The following is a 21044-nucleotide window of genomic DNA, read 5'->3' on the forward strand; positions in this document are numbered from 1 at the left end:
TGGACAGGATCAGCTTTCAGAAAAGGCTTCCCAATCCAATTATGACTGTTGTGAAAACTTGGAAACTTCTAATTACTGTAAGTCATATATGACATGAACATGGCACAAGTCCATTGACTGCAGCAGCTCCGAGGACACTGATTGGTCAGAAGGTGAATGTGCTGCCCTCTCACTCATGAATTCCCTGTTTTCTTTATGAAGCTCTGAGCACAAAACGTACTCATGTAGGAAACCTGCCAGAGGTCCAAAATACGAGCTTTCCAGCGCACAGGCACAAACGTTGATGCATGAACACTGTCATGTTGAAACAACAGGAAAGAGACAAACACAAGCTGTGTGTTTTATTTCTTTCATTGGAAATAAGCAGCTGAGAGACCAAACCAGGAAAAACAGACACTGAGGGCTGTGATTGTCTGTTTGGAGGTTTGAAAAATCGGTTTGTCTCCTCAGGGAATCATCATCCTCATCTTCACCATCCTCACGATGCCTTCCATCAGCGTGACTCAGGTGTTCTTGTTGTTGGCCCTCCTCCATCTCATCACATCACTTCCTGTCAGGTACCATCACCAAAACATCAAATCTACAGACTCATTTATCCCTGAAAACCTACAAACCAGGTCGACACCAAAGAATTCCCTCCCTGATTCCTCTAAATACGTTAATGCGCTCTAAGTCAAGATGATAACAATAGAAAAGAGTTTGTCATCCTGTCAGCTTTCCCGGTGGAGAAAGGCCGTCTCATTTCTGTGATACTGATCTTTGTGTTTGTTTAAATGCTGTGTCTCATCCTGTCATGTGACCTCAGGGATGAAGATGGGGTGGAGGGTTTCGTGACTCAGATCAGACACCTGAACGCACCATGGTCTCTGTCAGGGGTGACCTCTGAAGACGCTCTGCTCGAGGCCAGACTCAGGTGAGTCCACGCCCAAACATGAAAAGGAAACTTTTACGGTTTTTGGTGAAGAAAATGAAACCTCACTTCCTTTGGAGCTCTTACAGGCACAAATGCTACAGAGTCAAGGTTTAACTTGTGCTTTAAAGTGTCTATAATTGATACTTTCATGACAACAAAAACTGAATGACAATGTGAAAGGGGTCGCTCATTGTGATGAACCTGAATCTGCAGCTTTTATAATGAGCTTCAGCTCATTGTTTAGTTGTCTGGCCACAATTTTACTATTTCAGGTCACTCTTACCGCTGTCATAGCATAATTTGGGGCTGTTCTTAGAGAAATCCTCTGAAAACTCACTGAATATATGAATGTATTATATCCTGTGTTGATTAAAAAACACGTGCAGATCCATATTAAGGTGATTATTGACGGGATCTTGTTGCAGGCAGCTGCTCTCTGCAGGTCTGGACCGCAGGAGGCAGCTGGGAGACATCGAGTTCTCCAACAGATACGCAGAGTTCCTGCGATCTAAAGCCAAACACAGCTCCATCTGCGCCTTCCTGCGCCGCATGCAGGGCGTCAAGAAGAGGTGAAGCACAGTAACTGTGATACAGGTTACAGATATAACAACTGGGCGAAAGCATACAGAGAAAGTCAGGGACCTAAATACCACTTTCAAGTTTCAGTTTAATTCATTAGCACTATTTAAAAATTGAGATTATAACATTTTTCTGAAGAAGAATTACTTTATTAAACCTTAGGGAAAATTAGGTTTTTGCATTTCATTGTTGTGGAGGGATGTTAGCGGCCGCTTCAGTCAGGTGTCCCTCGAGCAGTTTGGGCTTCGGTGCCTGTTCAGCGCCAACCTCCAGCTGTAAAAAGGCAAACACCCAAGGACTGAGCTACTGCGGTGCCCAAGATATGGTCCCTTCCTCCAAAACTAACAACAGAAAATGAGAACTCCAAATGAAAGTTTCCTTTTCTAACTACTTATCAACGTATCCTGAAAGGACTCTTCCTGCTTAACAAGTTCAGTTGGGGTACGATTAAAAAAAAAGGTCTTGTTAGAACTGAGAAGAACGTGAAGAGAACATCACTTTCAATGGCCGTGTCTCCGTCCTCTCCAGCAGTGTTTAACGTCGCTGTGTTTTTGTCCTCAGTGGGGTGGGAGGAGACATGGAGAGGGTGAACCTGCTGCTGAACCAATACATGTGTCCATCTGTCTACAGCAGCTGGCCGACCGACCTGTAGGAGACGTTCAGCAGAGACATTAAAGCTGATAAACAAGAAGGACAAACGTGTTACTGATGTTCTGAATAAATGCAGCTGTTATCATGTTTAATGTGGAAACACGTATCTTTGATATTAAAATGTTTTATCAAGTACCTTAGATGTTTAGTGTGTTTGATGACTGTGGAGCAGTTCACATGTACACACACCGCTCACACACCACATTCAGTTTGATTAGTGGATATGAACGAGCTCTGTATTAAAAAGGAGAAGTTACTGATCTCAGTGAAAGAAGCTAACTACTCTGATGCACTGTCATTCAAAATGAGACTTCAGTCCAAGAACAAAGTTTGTCATGAGGGTGGCACTGAAATCTGAGAAGTTCCTCCTCTGAGGAGCAGGACTGAGATCAGAACATTTGAGGACAGTCTGACCAGTCGTTGTTGTGGCTGCCTCTGAACAGTCGTTTAACGGACAAATATCACCATCTTGGGAGTTTCCCACAGGACCAAGAACCTACTGAGGAACTAAACCTGTGTTCGACCCGAGGAACCGGGGTAAATTTAGGTCCAGTGGGCTGAGAAGTCCCTGCTCCGGGGGAGGGACCTTTTGAGTTGATGGTCGTTGATTCGTCAAACACAGACACCACAGCGGCTCCAGTCATAAAATACTCTTGTATCAATATTAGGACAAAGGTTAGATGTTTTTTTTTTCTATCATGTATTAATGTTAAAAAAACGAAGTTCAGCTTTGTTGTCCGCTTCCTGCTTTGTTTTTAAAATAGAGCAGGAACAAGAGATTGAAGGAGTGCTAAAGAGTGGCTGAGGCAGCAGAGAGAAAAGATAATCAACTGTGGAAACACAAACAGGGAATCCTGAAAACAAAGACTTCTGCTTTCTACTTCCCAAGATTCCTGAGAGTTCCACAGTTCCTGGAACTTTTGGTTGAAAAAGGAGCCTGCAGATGTTTATGAGGACTCACAGTCATCCAGCTCAAGGAATATCTGGAAGTGCAGAGTCAGGATTTCTCATCAAAAAGGATTCTTCAGCTCACACCTCAGACTTTGAATGTCTGAGAATCTAGAGTCCAACTGGCCTCCACTTAATACTGAGCAGTAGATGAACCATCCTCAGGCCGTCTGCTAGGATCCAATGTAGTCATGACATCATGACCACATTAAGAAAAAACGTCCACTCAGTAAGTTGAAAGGTCAACCAACTCTGCCTCCTCATGCTAACCTAAGCAAGCCTGAACTTCTATATAAAGTCTGATCACAATGTGCTTGTCAATACCAGATATGAATGCAGAGGCGTGTGGATTGGACATTACTGTCCTCATAGTGTGTCCTGGTGTAGGTGGAGATGAAGCCACTGTGGAAACTTGATGTAAGTTTGACTGGGACGAGTTAAAAACAGGGAACAAACTAAAGAGATGACTTTCATGTCGGTTAGGGCTTGTATATTTGTATGTCTGGTACTAGTGAGCATCGTGGGATGTGAAGATAAATTCACAAATATTTTTCTAGATCTAAACCAACAGTGATTGTTGTAACTGGAACTAAACGCTCTACCTGTGTCTCGACCTCCTGAAGTGAGGGACTGGGCTCTCCAGCAGTCTCACCGTTTATTGTTTGTACTGTACTATGAACTATGAGCTGAAAAAAAAAAATCAATGTCTATGGCAGTACATGTTACGTGTACATATATATCTGTGTGTGTGCCAACGGAGCAGTCCCACCAATTAAACTCTACTCTATGAATATTTCGTATATACACAATATGGGAGTAAATTTAAGTTTCAGTTGATGCTGCTTTATTTAAGAGAAACTCAGATTCCTGTAACGATTACCCATGAACACCTGCACTGTTGTGACATCACTGATGGTTTGATCCAGACATTTCTGAGTGGACTAAAGGCTGAAGCTCTCTCGGAGAACAGAGGTTACAGTGTAACCAACCATGGTTTGAATGGAGAGTGGCAGTAACGGTAGTTAGCCAAGAAGCATTTTGAAGCTCTAAAACACATGAAAGTCTTTCCTGTCCGTTTCCTTTCTGTACTTTCATGTTGTTATGTGTGTGTTTGTTCCATCGTTGTTGTCAACCATAAATGGAAATCAGGTCACTTGAACTCCTGATAAAGATCAAGTTAAGAAGAGGGTCACACAGGAGTTACTTTTATGAGGACATTAGCTGAACATTAGAGATCTTTATGTTGTCATTAATTCTTTCCATTTCTGGAAGATGAAACTATGATTTGTCTCAAGTTAAACTGATGACGCTAAAAGACAAGATAAGAAAAATAAGATCTTATATGGCTTCTTAGCAAACAGACACATAATTTTATGGCGGGGAAAAGTCCAGCGCAGCCATAAAGCCGAGCAGATAAGCAGAGAACACGGACAGACGAGGATCAGTTCAGGCAGGACGGACGGAGACATGGACGGGGTCCATCCACACTTCACCGTGAGGACGTCCTTCGGCTTTCTGCTTCTGATTCTGCTTCTGCTTCAACCGTCCGCTGAGGCCCAGTCCAGTAAGTACTGAACTCTGCTGGTTCAGCTGAGGCTCGTTTGTTTGATCAGACTGACGGTGTCACCTTCCACAAAATAATAGGCCCGCTAACAACGTGCTAACAGCATGCTAACTGGTCCAGATAGACCAGTCCTAACTACTCACAATGTGTAAAATTAAATAAGTGATGTACAAAAGGAATAAGACCAGAGGAAGAGCTCAGGTGACTGAAACCAGTGTGACATCTATAAACAGCTTTGTGGAAAAAGTATCTGATTGGAGACGGAAGTGAGGAGTGGAAACATTTACAGTCAGTGCTGACACTCAATTCAGGAATCCAAGCTAAGATTATTTATCTGTTGCTCTACAGATATTTTTGTTCATTACAAAATTCTCAAAAAGTGCAAGGAGCATGTGACCCGTCAGTGAAAGACAGTGAAAGTCTCCAGGCTGATCAAATGTGCAGGCAAGGACTGTGGGAGTGGACAGCAGCTGAAGCTAATGAGTAAAAGATTAAAACGAATGCGTGAAATCGCAGTGACGTCCTCGGATTGTGGTGGCAGAAGCAGCCTACTACTACTGACAACTAGAAAAACCTTTTGATTAGTTTGTTTTGAGTTTTAAGGACTGTTTTAAACACAGCATAAAAGTATTATCTTGTCATATTTACTGTGTGCTTTGCAGAACTACAACCGGCACACGTCTTGTGTTGAACATCTGCCAAGTTTGTAATATAGGAATTTACACGCTTTGTGACAGTCGGTGGGTTTTGTTTCTAATTCTTCCTGTTTCAGTAAATTTTACTGAGTTTGCCGCGGTTTCTAGTCTGTAACTTTCAAATTTTCCATGCTTTCGAGCGTTGGACTAGCAATGTGAAGAGCTCTGTACTGAACACGGAGATGAAACCGTTCTCCAATCTGACTTTGGAGAAGAAAGAGCTGACAGGATGCACTAAACATTGGTACTGTGTCTGTAAATGTGACAGCTGTGTTCTTCTTCTCACTCCACAGTATGCTCTGGTCCTATTGATGTGCAGATACCAGAAAATACAGAAGTGAATAAGACTGTGGCAACAATCACTGCCGAAGAAGATGTGACTCTTAAGTTTGCACCTGCCTCTGCAAACCCTGACAACCCGTTTGAGCTCGTAGGAAACGAGCTGAAAATTAAAAAGCCGTTGGACTTTGAGGTACTGTAGATCCAAACGCAGGTCTCAGTGTTGACACTTCAGTACCGTGAACACACCTGACTTTGAGCATGACGTTTGTTTTGTTTGCAGACTACAGCAAATTATGTAGTGCAGATTGCCTGCACTGACCCCTCAGGCGGCTCGGTAAGACTGTCCTCATACACTAAACATGTTAACTGAGATGGGTGAAATCTGTATTGAACTAATCTTTCACTTTGTGGTGTTTTCAAGCTTTTAAAATAAGTGAATGAATTTTATACAGATATTCACAAAAAGTCTTTCACTTCTTTGAGTAGGATTTAAGAATTTGAAGCAGAGTTTTGTGTCTTTGAATTTCCAAGATGTAGTAAACATACAAAATTAGTAATAACTGATATAAATAGCAATACCAAAGTTTGTAGTTTAAACAAGGATTTTGTCTCTTTGCTTCCAGGCGATCCACGTCATTGTTGTTATTGTGACCAATGTGAATGAAGACCCTCCAGTCTTCAATCGGAGCTCCTACCATTTCAGTGTCAATGAGGTAAGAGTCTGATAACTACATGTAGCTGAACAGGACTTAATGTTCATCATTGCAGGTTTTTATTTGTTTAGACGTGACCACCGACACAATGTTGTTTAAATGGATTCATTTTGTAAGTTTCTCTGAATTCATGGATTTGCAGCTTTATCTCATGTTTGGATTGTAGATATTCTGGATATTGCTCCTGTTGCTTAAGTACACAATATGGCCAAAAGTATGTGGACACCATGTCCATACATTTTAATGCATTTTTGGTCTGGAGCTGATTTTCATAGTTTGATTTCAGGCAAAGATTATCTGAATGCTACATCATGTGATCATATTTCAGACTGTAGACTGCTTCCGTCTTTGTGTCAACAGTTTGTGTTTGACCTTGTTCTGTTTCAACACGGTAATGCCCACATCCACAAATCCAGCTGAACCGAACCGTAAAACCAACTGCGAGCCAGATTTCATCGTCTAACATCAGTGTTGAACCTCACTGATGGGAGTAAATCTGCAGCCAGGTTCAACATCCTGAAACCAGAAGAGTTGAGGCTGTTACAGCAGCACATGGTTTTGGAATCTAATGTTCCACTCTCACGTATGGCTGCAATGTTCAGCTGTCCACATACTTTTGGCCATGTGGACTATGAATAGGAACCTTACAGTAGAGTTTTGGTGAGGTCTGTTGATGCTGTGACTGTGTCACAAAATGTGGGATTCTTACATTGCACAAAAAAGGATGGCTGGAGTCGCAATGAGTGAAGCGCCGTGCTTTTATTTACAGCGAAAAACAAAACAAGAAAAACTGACCCGTGCGGCACTGCAGCACCCTTCACATTCTTTCTGTGTGGCATCCCATCACCTCTCTCCTGGAGTGCTTTGTTGGCCAGGGCATTAAAAGGACTAAGCCCCTCCCCAAGCCCAACCAATTTCCAATTATCACCCCAAACTGCTATTTCTGACCACCACACATTCATAAACAGGTTCCCCTTTTACCCCACTAATACAATACACACACCCAAATCATCACAGCAAAAAAAACATCAGCGTACCTGCCTCTATTTGACTGCAACACAACCTGATATTCCTGCTGACCCCAAATCTCCCCTCCACTCAGAGGAACATGGTATGGCCAGCACCATTTCCCCACCATATAAGGCGGCTGCCTCAGCTGCTCTGGTTCCCACCCCAGGCACAGAGGAAGAGAGCAGCAGCATGGCAGCAGCAGCACTGGTAACCCATGAGTGAATAAACTGAAGATAACTAGCCTGATGTGTGGTTTAATTCTTTTATACTTTTGTAGGGAATGTGCATGTGATGTTTAAACCTTTGGGCCAATGTGGTGCGTGCACTCACCACAGGAACAGGGGGGAACTATGTGTTTTCTGAACTGGGGATGTATGAGAGACTGTGTGTTAGCTTCACCATGTGCCACCTTTGTCGTGTGACGAGGCCTTCGTCACAGACTGTCAGAGACTTTTCAGTGAGGCAAAATCCAGTGAAATGTCGAAAACTGACTGACTGAACCATTTCATCCCAGATGTCTCCTGTAAACGAATACTTGGGCACCATCTTTGCAGAAGATCCAGACAGGGACGCGCTCTACTACACGCTGATACCTGAATCTGTAAGGCCTCGTGGCGCTAAAATGTATTTTTCGATAAATTAAATATTAATTTGTTCTCCAATACTGAGGAAGATCCAGGATGCATTCAGCTCAAGAGGCAGATCTAAACCGTGTTCATTGTCCTGTTTGATTCCTGCAGAGCGGCTTTAAACTTGAGTCGACTACCAACGCGAGTATCTTTACTGAGAGGTCTTTCAACTATGACGAAGTCCAAAATGTCCAGCTGGTATTAAAAGTTCAGGTGAGTGCTGCACACTGCTGCTTCTGACGTCGCTCTTTGAACTCAACGAAACCAAATATTTCTTTTCGGTCTCTGGAGGTCAGGCACGCTCTCCTCAATGCTAAATCAGACAAAAGGTGAACATGGAGTGACTATGGCTTAGCAGGTGGAGCAGATCATCCACTAATCGCAGCGTTTGTTCCCCAGCTCTCCCTGTCAGCACGTCATGTGTTCTTCAGTTAGACAGTGAAGCCTCCTGAATCCCTTCTGATGGTCATATAAAAATGCACACAACAACCTGCATGCAGAATCACACTCACAGTAGCTCCACTGCCCAAAAACATCTCTTGTTCAGAAGTTCGGTGTTGCTGCTTGACCTGTTGCACTCCTGTTAATCAGCAGCATCTCACATTCGGTCAATAATGTCTGACCACAGATTTAGTTTCAAGTTCATCTACAATCCTGATCCTCTCTGTTGTGTTGATGTTGGAAGGAAAACATATCAGGATTAATGTTGCTGATCAAACATCTAAATCGTCCTCTAGATATTCGCTTAATAGATATCACTGTCATCCAACATTTTAGCTTCTCCTCTCAAGCTCAACCCAGACAATTACTTATTACAGATACTGAAATAACCGGACTGACTCTGATTGCAACTTTTTTTTTTTTTAAGGACACACCGTTAACATCCAATATTAAGCCTTCGTTTACCTCCTCCACCAACATCATGGTCACCATCATTGACGTGGACAACCGACCGCCATGGTTCCAGCCCTGCACCAATTTTACTGTTTCTGGGGTTTTGATCTGCCAGACCTCCGGCTACACTGGCACGGTCTTCTTAAACGAAGAGGTGCGACTCGTCAACTGTGGTAACACTTTATCCGGAGTCCAGTGCTGATACTGAACCTTCAGGGGACAGACGTAGATGGAGTGAAGAGATGTGTGCAAAGTGCATCTCACTGCGTCCCCGATCTCTCTCCAACACTTCAACACCATGAATCATACCTAGGAGGATAACAGTACACACTTTCAGACAGTCCCTTCTTGAAGACATTAATGGTGTTGCACTGGGTTGATGATTCAAAAAGAGACAGAGGTGCTACCTTCACCTCACCCATCACTACGTAAAGCCTGCATGATTGCTGAATTGTCAGTTTGAGAAAGTTACAAAAGTGGAGGATGCAGCTTCAGTCACTTTAGCTTTCAGAGAGGAGGTTTCAGACGTTGTTAGACAATCTGAAAAACACTCTCTTTGAAGCAGGCTGAGGCCTTGAACCAGTCTGTTCTCCACTGTGGTCATGCAAAAGAACCATGGTCTCCACTGTGTCAGTCACACGATGATGATCAGAGTGTTTTCTCCTCTGCAGAACGGCGTGATACCGCTGCAACCAGGACCGATCCACGCCATCGACGGAGACTTTGGGATAAATGAGGAGATCACGTACTCGTTCCTGACCGGTAAGCAGCCCAGATCATAATAAACAGTTTCTTTTTCAGTCTGACATCGAAATCCACAGAAATAAGTTGTTGATTATTAGCAGGAACTCAGTCTGTCTGTGTCTTAGGAAAAAAATCGGGTGCATTTGAAATCGATGAGATCTCGGGGAACATCACTGTGTGGAACACCACCATGTTGAACATCATGGACAAGACGATCAGTCTGACAGTGATGGTAAAGACCAAACACTCAGTTGCTTTTATCCAGTTCTTTCAGACGATGGCGTCTTTGTGTCTGTTAACTCTTTGTCTGTGTTGTTGAGACAAAACAAGCATTTCCAATATTTTCTGAAAGACCACATCTTCTTCCTTTTAATAATAAACAAAACAAAAACAACGGGGCTGCAACTAACAAATATTTTCTTTATGTTATTATTATTATTATATTTTTTTGTCAAACTAACACAAATCCAAACAAGAAAACCTGCATATACGGTTTTGATTAGCTTCTTTAAGAACCATGCACCAATTACTTTTGTGCATTTTCATTTATAAAATTGCTTAAATGATTATTCGACAATCAAATGACTGTCGAATGACACACTGATTCATTGGCTAATCATTTCAACTCTGCTTACCATTTTATACATTATTTTTGACTGCATAAAAGGTAACAATAAAATGGATTTAGTGTTCTCCATAAGACTTACATACCTGGCTGTGTGGAGGTTTTGAAATCAAATTTAGACCAAAATGTAAAGAGATGGAATTAACAGAAAATGTCTTTGAATGGGTGAATTAATACATAAAATGTAGTTTGGTTGGTGGGTAGTCAAAAGCGTCTTTGTAAGGTGAGTTCTGCTGCAGAACTCCTGGCTCCCTGGTTGCATTCCTGTCTTTTTTACCTTCAAATCACCAAACCTCTCAAAGGCTCCTGCAATTAGGAAAAAGATCTGCGTCTGTTTTTGTCTTCAGATATTCCATCAGTTATGTTTTTCTCTCCCAGGCTGTTCAGAAGAATAACAGTTATCAGTTTGCCACCACCAGCGTCACAATCACTCTTCAGGAGAAGAGTCGATACTCTCCAGAGTTTGAGAAGTCTGAGTACGAAGGCGTCGTCACTGCTGTGGGCAACATGGTGATGGACAAGAACATGGATAAGCCTCTGAGGATCACCGCCACAGATAAAGACTACGCTGTAAAACACTGATTCCACACACTGCACACTTCTCTGATTCAGTATAGCTCAGGGATGCTGAAACCTTTCCTCTTGGAGGGTCAAAACTGAACCTTCATGGTGGGCCACGGTTAAAAGCAAACACCTATTGTATTAGGATGCAAAATGGTGCTCGGATCCCAAGTTCCATTAATTGACCTTCTTACTGTGCACGTGCTCAGATTATGAAAAATAACTAATAATGAGGGACCCTACAAATTTAAAGAACATGTTTACCTCACATAAACAATTAACTTTTTTTTGGATAAAACATCTGGTGGACCAAACTGAACCTTATGGGAGGCCGACTTTGGTCCGTGGGCCCACTTTGGGCAGCTGTAGTGTGTCAAAGTGCGTTTCCATCCAGCTGTTTTTAAGTGCATTTGCATACAAAACGTCCATTGAATTGACAAAAAAAAGGCTGAAAACATCAGATCTGTGTGGAGCAATGAGGAGTCTGTTACCCCCCTCAAACTGACATAAGAAACAACAATTTATCATGTTATCCACATCATTTTTGTTTGATGTTTGACTGGCGATCAGTTTAATTTAACACAAAAATGTGGCAAATTTGGATGAAAACTTGATTTCAGACATCCAGTCTTTATTTTAGGAAAATTCTGGTTTATCTATTTTTTGTCCATGGTTTCTCTCAGTAGAAATAACATTGTACTCAGTTCACGGCTGAGATCCAGGAACACTGACATGTCAAGAAAGATGAATGGTTGATCAGAACAGGCTGTAAACAAGACACAACAAAAAAACAGCATGTTATTTAAAGGTCAAACTAAAAGTGAGCGCGCCTGAAATGGGGGAATAATCCATCACTACACAGGAAAACTGTTCATGGCAGGTCAAAGGTGAAGCAGGGGTCAGTCAGTAAAGTCTGATGGATATTTATGATGGAGAATGTCTCCAGGTAACCTGTGGGTTATGTCCAGACATGAGGTGTTAGCTTTTTTGGTTCTGAAAACAGTAGTAAAGTTTAACCTTTATGGTTTAAACTGCTTAATAAAAAAGTGTCTTTTCTAATGGTAATACGTTTGAGATGTGGTACCAGACAACGTTTCCGGTAAACTCTCTAGGCTTCAGCAAACTATGCTGCCTAATGTAGCTTAGCATTAGTCAACTAAAAGTGGTGGGCTACCTTTTCTGCGACTGAACATTCATTGAATCAGTTTTGTGTGTTTGGTGACTGACAAAGTCTTATTGGAGTTTTCTGCTTACTGGATGTGCAGCACAAACCTTTTCATTTCTTTTCAGGCCAGAGAGGATGGAAATCCCCACATCAATTACTCCATTAACAGCACTGATTTCGTCATCATAAACGGATATTTATTCATGACGAACAATCTCCCAGGAGGCAGGTTATATCTGCAAGTGAGTTTATCCGTCTAATTAAACTGTCTGATTGAAAGTTGTTGTCCTTATTAAGCACTCAATTTCACCTTTGCACTTCCAGGTGGAGGCAATAGACGAGTCTAATGGTGACAACGATACAGCCAAACTCTTGGTGGACGTGCCATTAGGTGAGAAGATAGCCTTTACAAAGGAATGTACTAAAGATTTAAAGGTAGTCAACATGAGTGCCAGAATGAAGAGCTTGTGGCTTATAACACCTGTGAATTAGTTGCTGAACCTTCCAGACCGAGAGATTTCTTGCCTTTTAGTTTTAATAGGTTTCAGGTTCACTGTTGACCAGTTTCCACCACAAAATTATTGCAGAAAAGTTTGAATTCAGGAAATATTTACTGAAATTTTAACCAGAGGAATCAGGGTGTAAATTTTAGAACTTGGGTCAACCATTGCATGGGAGCCCGATTGACTCTGCCCTGAAAATTGCATTTAGTTATGGTTTTTAATTGTGTCACATATCCACTGTCACACAGTCCTGTGGTTGGTCTGCTCTGATGTCACAGAAAAGCCGAACCACAAACCACAAAAGACATTTCATGCAGTTTTGGTGCAGTTGTTTGTAACAAAAGTGGAAAGGTCTACTTGTTTTTCAGACAACTCGAATGACAATATGCTGAGAAGTTATTATGGATTTTTTGCCAAATGACACCTAAATTAAACTGCCTACCACAGCTGTAAGGTTTGGAGAACACAGGAACATGAAAGTGTGCTCTCCTTCCAGACGTCCCCACCACCACTGTGGTCACTACAAACAGTGTGACCACACCACCCACAGGGGATTCCACCACCAATAGCAAGACCACAAAAGATACTGGAGGCAGCGGCTCCACAGGAAGCACAGCTCAGCCTCACACAGGTGACTTTCTCTCAGTAGGTTTAGCCACAGAAAATATTTTCACATTCAGGGAAGGTATGAGGAAGTCAGTACCTCCTGAGTCAAACCATACCGGTATAGACACCCTGTTGTCGTTCATAATTGTCAATTACGCTGGCAATTCATCGGCCATGACAAAATCGTCTCAGAATCGGGCTAGATTCATGTAGTCTGATCCCGGCATTAAACAGACCTACCTTTAACTCGTCCTCCAGCTCAGCACACAACCTAACAAAACAAATTCCACCAAGAAACCAGACTCAGTCTCTCAGGTATTTTCTCTGAAATGACCAGTGATTGGCCAAAATCTCACATCATGGACTTGATTTTCTAAAGCCTGAAGACAGAGTCAAGAGGAGGTGCGGAAGTCAGGTTGTCTGTCAAACAACTTGAATTCCAATATGCTGAAAAGTTATTATGGATTTTTTGCCAAATGACACCTAAATTAAACTGCCTACCACAGCTGTAAGGTTTGGAGAACACAGGGACATGAAAGTGTGCTCTCCTTCCAGGCCTCACCACCACCACTGTGGGCACTACAAACAGTGTGGCCACACCGCCCACAGGAGATTCCACCACCAATAGCAAGACCACAAAAGATACTGGAGGCAGCGGCTCCACAGGAAGCACAGCTCAGCCTCACACAGGTGACTTTTCTCTCAGTAGGTTTAGTCAAATAAAATATTTTCACATTCAGGCGAGATGTGAGTAATACTTACTGTACCTAGTTGATAAAAAAAAATACAGCACCATACATTATTTAAAAATGACACAAGGGTTACCGCACTGCACTCTGGAGAGACCACCTGATTGGTCAACGCTAAGAAACGTGTCATGGGAGATGTCATGCGAGGTGGATCAAGACAAAAAAGTCTTGACAAGCTAGACTTTTCATCAGGGTATCATGGGGCATCCCAGAGGCTGCACAACAGGCCATTTAGCATGTCAGTTTAGCATGCCCTCATTCATAATTGTCCATTCGGCTGACAATTCATCGGCCATGACAAAATCGTCTCAGAATCGGGCTAGATTCATGTAGTCTGATCCCGGCATTAAACAGACCTACCTTTAACTCGTCCTCCAGCTCAGCACACAACCTAACAAAACAAATTCCACCAAGAAACCAGACTCAGTCTCTCAGGTATTCTCTCTGAAATGACCAGTGATTGGCCAAAATCTCACATCATGGACTTGATTTTCTAAGGCCTAAAGACAGAGTCAAGAGGAGGTGCGGAAGTAGGGTTGTCTGTCAAACAACTTGAATTCCAATATGCTGAAAAGTTATTATGGAATTTTTGTCAAATGACACCTAAATTAAACTGCCTACCACAGCTGTAAGGTTTGGAGAACACAGGGACATGAAAGTGTGCTCTCCTTCCAGGCCTCACCACCACCACTGTGGGCACTACAAACAATGTGGCCACACCGCCCACAGGGGATTCCACCACCAATAGCAAGACCACAAAAGATACTGGAGGCAGCGGCTCCACAGGAAGCACAGCTCAGCCTCACACAGGTGACTTTTCTCTCAGTAGGTTTAGCCACAGAAAATATTTTCACATTCAGGGAAGGTATGAGGAAGTCAGTACCTCCTGAGTCAAACCATACCGGTATAGACACCCTGTTGTCGTTCATAATGGTCAATTACGCTGGCAATTCATCGGCCACGACAAAATCGTCTCAGAATCGGGCTAGATTCATGTAGTCTGATCCCGGCATTAAACAGACCTACCTTTAACTCGTCCTCCAGCTCAGCACACAACCTAACAAAACAAATTCCACCAAGAAACCAGACTCAGTCTCTCAGGTATTCTCTCTGAAATGACCAGTGATTGGCCAAAATCTTGCATCATAGACTTGATTTTCTAAAGCCTGAAGACAGAGTCAAGACGAGGTGAGGAAGTCAGGTTGTCTTTCAGACAACTTGAATGACAATATGCTGAAAAGTTATTATGGAATTTTTGCCAAATGACACCTAAATTAAACTGCCTACCACAGCTGTAAGGTTTGGAGAACACAGGGACATGAAAGTGTGCTCTCCTTCCAGGCCTCACCACCACCACTGTGGGCACTACAAACAGTGTGGCCACACCGCCCACAGGGGATTCCACCACCAATAGCAAGACCACAAAAGATACTGGAGGCAGCGGCTCCACAGGAAGCACAGCTCAGCCTCACACAGGTGACTTTTCTCTCAGCAGGTTTAGCCACAGAAAATATTTTCACATTCAGCCAAGATGTCAGTGATTCTTACCTAGTTGAAAAAAAAAAAAGGTACAGCACCACGCATTATTTAAAAATGACACAAGGGTTATCGACTGCACTCTGGAGAGACCACCTGATTGGTCAATATTCCCAATCTCTAATTTGCTGTCACTTTAAGGTTCACCACCACATGACGTGCATGCGCATCTGCATTTGTACAACAGATAATAGGAACGCCCTCTCTCTGAAATCCCCCATCAAAGCTTGATTTCTAAAACCTGAAAACAGAGTCAAGAGGAGGTGCAGAAGTCAAGTTGTCTCGCAGACAACTTGAATTACAATATGCAGAAAGGTGGAGAAAACAGAGGCAAAAAAGTGTGTTCTCCTTCCAGGTCTCACCACCACCACCACTGTGGCCACTACAACCAGTATGGCCATGACGTCCATGGGGGATTCCACCACCAATAGCAAGACCACAAAAGATATCATGTGCACTACCTCAACTGCCATCCCCAGCACAACCAGTGGAAACATTATATTAACCACTATGCCTAGTGGAGGCTGTGTTACAACACCTAATCCCACTCTGACCACTGAGGGAAGTGTTTCCGCTGCGAGCACAGTTCAGCCTCACACAGGTGATTTAGCCCTCATTAGTTTTGTGTTATACAATATATTCACATTCAGGGAAGGTGAGAGATTCTTACCTAGTTAATAAGAAATACAACACCGCACATTATTTAAAAATGACAGAAGAGTCCACTCTTGTAAAATTAGCAGTCACAGTGTGTTCAAGAGTTGCCTACTTTGACTCGAAAATGTGTCTTGTTGTTGACTATCAGAGCAACCAACCACAGAGTCTATGTCTTGCTGTTGAGTGATAGCAGTCAGGTCTGAAAAGGTGCTACAGACTTATGACGGGATCACACTACACGATATTGTTGTCTCTGACTATGGTCACCATGTCAGATCTAATGATCACAGTGCCATAAACTCTTGCCGTGTTTTGGTAGGGTGACTGTCAAGACTACATGTATGACCCCGACCAATCACAGCTCCTTAGGGGACAGTAGGGGCAACAAACCTTTCTTCTGTTTCATTGTCCCACCTGACAGCAGCAACCTCAACATCCCTCCTCCTCCTCCTCTTTGCCATGTTTGTTACTTGATTGCACTCTGGAGAGATCACCTCATTGGTCAATGCTAAGGATGGCACATCAAGACACATGTTGTGGGGCATCCCAGAGGCTCCACAAAAGGTCCTTTAGGATGTCGAACTTTACGGCATATACACTCTGTTGTTGTTCATAATTGGTCATGACGCTAGTGGAGGAGATTTCCATCATGGACTTGATTTTCTAAAGCCTGAAAACAGAGTCAAGAGGAGGTGGAAAGGTCCACTTGTTTTTCAGACAACTCCAGTGACAATATGCTGAAAAGTTATTGTGGATTTTTTGCCAAATGACGTCTAAAATAAACTGCCTAGCACAGCTGTCAGGTTTCGAGAAAACAGGGACATGAAAGTGTGCTCTCCTTCCAGGTGTCCCCACCACCATCTTGGGCACTACAAACAGTGTGGCCACACCGCCCACAGGAGATTCCACCACCAATAGCAAGACCACAAAAGATACCGGAGGCAGCGGCTCCACAGGAAGCACAGCTCAGCCTCACACAGGTGACTTTCTCTCAGTAGGTTTAGTCAAATAAAATATTTTCACATTCAGGTGAGATGTAAGTAATACTTACCTAGTTGATAAAAAAAAAAAATACAGCACCACGCATTATTTTAAAATGACACAAGGGTTACCGGACTGCACTCTGGAGAGACCACCTGATTGGTCAACGTTAAGAAACATGTCATGGGAGATGTCATGCGATGTGTATCAAGACAAAAAAGTCTTGACAAGCTAGACTTTTCATCAGGGTATCATGGGGCGTCCCAGAGGCTGCACAACAGCTCATTTAGCATGTCAAACCTTACCAGTATAGACGCCCTGTTGTCGTTCATAATTGTCCATTAGGCTGACAATTCATCTGCCACGACAAAATCGTCTCACTCTCGTCCTCCAGCTCAGCACACAGACTCAGTTTCTCAGGTATATTGTTTTTCTTCAGGATGTTAGTCTGTTAGCTACTAGATTGTTAGGTTTGACCTTAGCGAGATGCCTACGCGGTTTTGATGTCAGTCTGCTCGATTGTTAATTTGACTTTGTTTAGTATTGGTTCGCATTTCTTGTTCAGCTGAGAGTGAGTGCGTTAACAATCACATCACGAACTTCATACCAAGTGAGTCTAATCCAGTTTAGGTTTACATTCCGAGAACTTTATTTTTTTTTTTTATGAAACCAAAAAAATGACGTCTAAAATAAAGTGACAACAACAGCTTTGAGGCTTGGAGATAACAGGGGTATAAAAGTGTGCTCTCGTTCCAGGTCTCACCACTGAAGGATGCGTCTGCACTCCCAGCACAGCTCAGCCCAACACAGGTGGGTGTCTCTCACTAACCTCAGTCATCACTCAGGTGTGAGTGATACCTTACCTAGCTAATAGAATACAACACTGCATGTTATTGCAAAAAAAAAAAAAAAAAAACTGTAATAATAAAGTGAAGCAAAAGTCATCCGGAAGGCACTTTCATGTTCTATGTATTGCTATGTGACAACCAAACACAAGTCCACCTCTAAGTTCCAGTAAATTTAGCAGTCAAAATGTGTTCAAGGGCTTCATACTTTGACCAGAAAAGGCGTCTTGTTGTTGACATTGACAGTAACGAACCACAGAGTTTGTCTTGAAGTGACGGCAGTCAGGTCTGAAAAGGTGCTGAAAGACTTAAACCTACCTGAAACTCGTCCTTCAGCTCAGTACAATACCTAAAAAAAAGCTCAACCAGCCCCAATCTCTCGGGTTTAGTGTTTTTCTCCGGGACGTTAATCTTGAAAAATGCCCTCTTGATTTATATACGAGCTGTGTCTCGTTCATTATTTCAGAAAAGCGTGCAGTGGATGCACTGTAAATCAGTAATGTTTAACCAAATACAAGGAATTAATTCCTCTAATGGTTGTAAGCTGTTAGCTTTGATGGTAGCTACTAGATTGTTAGCTTCAGCTTTTCTTGCAGCTGTAACGTTAGCTTTGTTCCTGGTTAGCTTAACTGTGTCTTTAAATGTAGTTTTCTATTCTGGTGTTTGACTTTGATAAATATTTCATTGTTATGTTCAGTTAGCTACTAGTTTAGGTTTGACCTTAGATGCCTTCTGGCTTTGATATCGGTCAGTTACTTGACTGTTAGCTTGACCTTGTTTAGCACTGGTTCAAATTTCAAGTTCAGCTATCAAATTGGAGGTTAAACTGCCAGTGAGAAAGACTTCATCAAGTCATGAGACGTTCATGAGTAAATATGGTGATTAAGTATGGTCCTAATTCTTCATTTGCTATTCCACCAAGTTAGCGTCAGAGTTCGCTGTTTTTTGGCGACACCTGTATTTAGTGACCTTTGTTCCTGCAATGCACCTGTCAGATTGCTACGGGCCGGATGACATGGCAGCGCTCGGTGCCACCCTGGGTATCCTGCTGCTCATCTGTGTGGTCGTCATCGTGGTGCTCGCCTGTGACTTTAGGAGGGGGAAAGCAGACTGGAGGAAAATCTACGAGACCAACATTTTCCGAAGTTCTGTAAGTTAAGAGTCCAAAGGATCGCTAAAGTGCTCAGAATAAGCAGTGTACAAGAAGCAGAGAAGCCATTTCTAACTATCTAGACCGACAGTGCTATAAGGCCTTCAGGGTGTCCTGTCCAGAGGAAAGACTTCAAGGATGAGGACTCGCGGTTGTTCGGCAAATATACATCTTGTTACTCTAACTTCTTCACCTCCAGTAAAAAGTAGCACAGAGCTGCTTCCCTAAACTTTGTCTCAAGGCAGAGGTCTGTTAGCTTTGACTTTGATTAGCATCTAGACTGATTTGTTGACTCTTGTAAGTTTTGACTGTGAGGTTCTTCCTGCTCTTTAACTGCAACACAGTAGTTTATTAACAAATCTGGGTGTCTGTAGCACAGGTGGGGAATTTATTGTATACCTACACACAAATAGCCAAAGGCACATCTCAGTATCTATCCTAAAGAGTAAGGCTGCAGCCAGTCAACTTCAAAAGTCTAGTTGTCCTGGACAAAAGTGTGCTAAATAAATGTAATGTTTAATACAAATGGGAGATTTGGAAAGTCTACAAGAGCAAACATTCACTGGAACACAATACTACATGTAACGTTTTTAACTGTTTTCTCCTCCTACATGTTGTCCTTCCACAGCTGGGTCAAGGTTCAGATGGTCAGAAGGCAGGCATCCACTACACCAATGATGCCTTCCAAAAAGATGAAGATGAAGATGGAGACAGCACACAGCAGACAGGACAAAATGTAGTGGCTTTTGAAGAGCCACAGAAAGCAGTGCAGGACCTTCCAGTCTATGAGGCCATCTTGAAGTCTTCGGCGCCACTGCATGCCCTCCTGCGTGACGACATCAGCCAGTCGGGTTCAGACAGGTCCGACAGCGAGAAAGATGTCAAACCCATCCTGACCAAGGAGAGACGCATGGATGACGGATATAAGTCAGTCTGGTTTAAGGAGGACATCGACCCAGATGCCAAGGAGGAGGTGGTCATCATCCCAGGCAGCCAAGAGAGCGACAGCGAAGAAGAAGAAGATGATGAGGAACAGATAAAAAGAGTCGCCTTTAATGATGGTGATCTGGACAGTGGACTCGAGCTGAAGGTGGATGATGGAGTGGACAACTCGAGCTGTTGACCATTGATCTCATAGATCAGTGAGATCAACAGTCCTATGTAGGGGGGCCAGTGACACAGAACCAGAACTGAACTTACCTCATGGAAAGAAAAAAAGTCACTTATGAAGGTTCAGATTTTGAGTAAATTTAATCTTATCACATAATAAGCAGTTTGAGGCTGCTGAGATCAGTGTAGTTAGAACGCAGGAATGTAATCCAATGTTTCTGTGGGCCCCTGGTGGTCCTTGCTAGTATCGCAGGGGGTCTGTGAGATTTTTTTTATATAAATCTGCATTTAATGATTTAAGACCATTAAAATCAGACATGCATTTCAACCTTGCTTTTCATTATTAGATGACAAAGTTTGTCAAGACGCTGGCTGACAGCTGATGAAGCTATGGTTGTGTGTTAAGAAGTTTATAGCATGGCGTCAGTGCCATACACAGGTGCATAGGCATACATGCATTTGATATCATGAAGACATAATAGAGCAGGAGGAATGGGCTCGAACTGTAGTTTCACACAGGAAGCGTTTGTCCTTTTTTACTGAATCAGAGTTCTCCTTCTCTTTTTGTAACAGCTGTATTTTACTGTCAAGCTACCAAACATGATTTGAAGTGAAGTTGTTTGAAAGCCCATTTAGTGGAGTTCTGAGCATCTGGGGTTAATTATTGTTCTTTGCTGATGTAATTATGTCATGTAAAACTAGAACTGCAGAGAGAAACAGCATGTTCTAAAGACTGCTGTTACTGTCAGTGATAAAACCCCTCCTGCTGATACTGAAGACTGTAAAACATTATGACTGAAACAAACTCTGAACTCACTAAATTATGAAACGATCCACGGCAGTTACACTGAAACAATGAACTGTCATGTTTACCTTAAAGCAGAAAACTGGTGTGATTGCATATTAACTGTAATAAACCCTAAAAGTGTGAAG

Source organism: Chaetodon auriga, chromosome 6 (assembly GCF_051107435.1).
Source record: "Chaetodon auriga isolate fChaAug3 chromosome 6, fChaAug3.hap1, whole genome shotgun sequence".
Lineage (NCBI taxonomy): Eukaryota > Metazoa > Chordata > Actinopteri > Chaetodontiformes > Chaetodontidae > Chaetodon > Chaetodon auriga.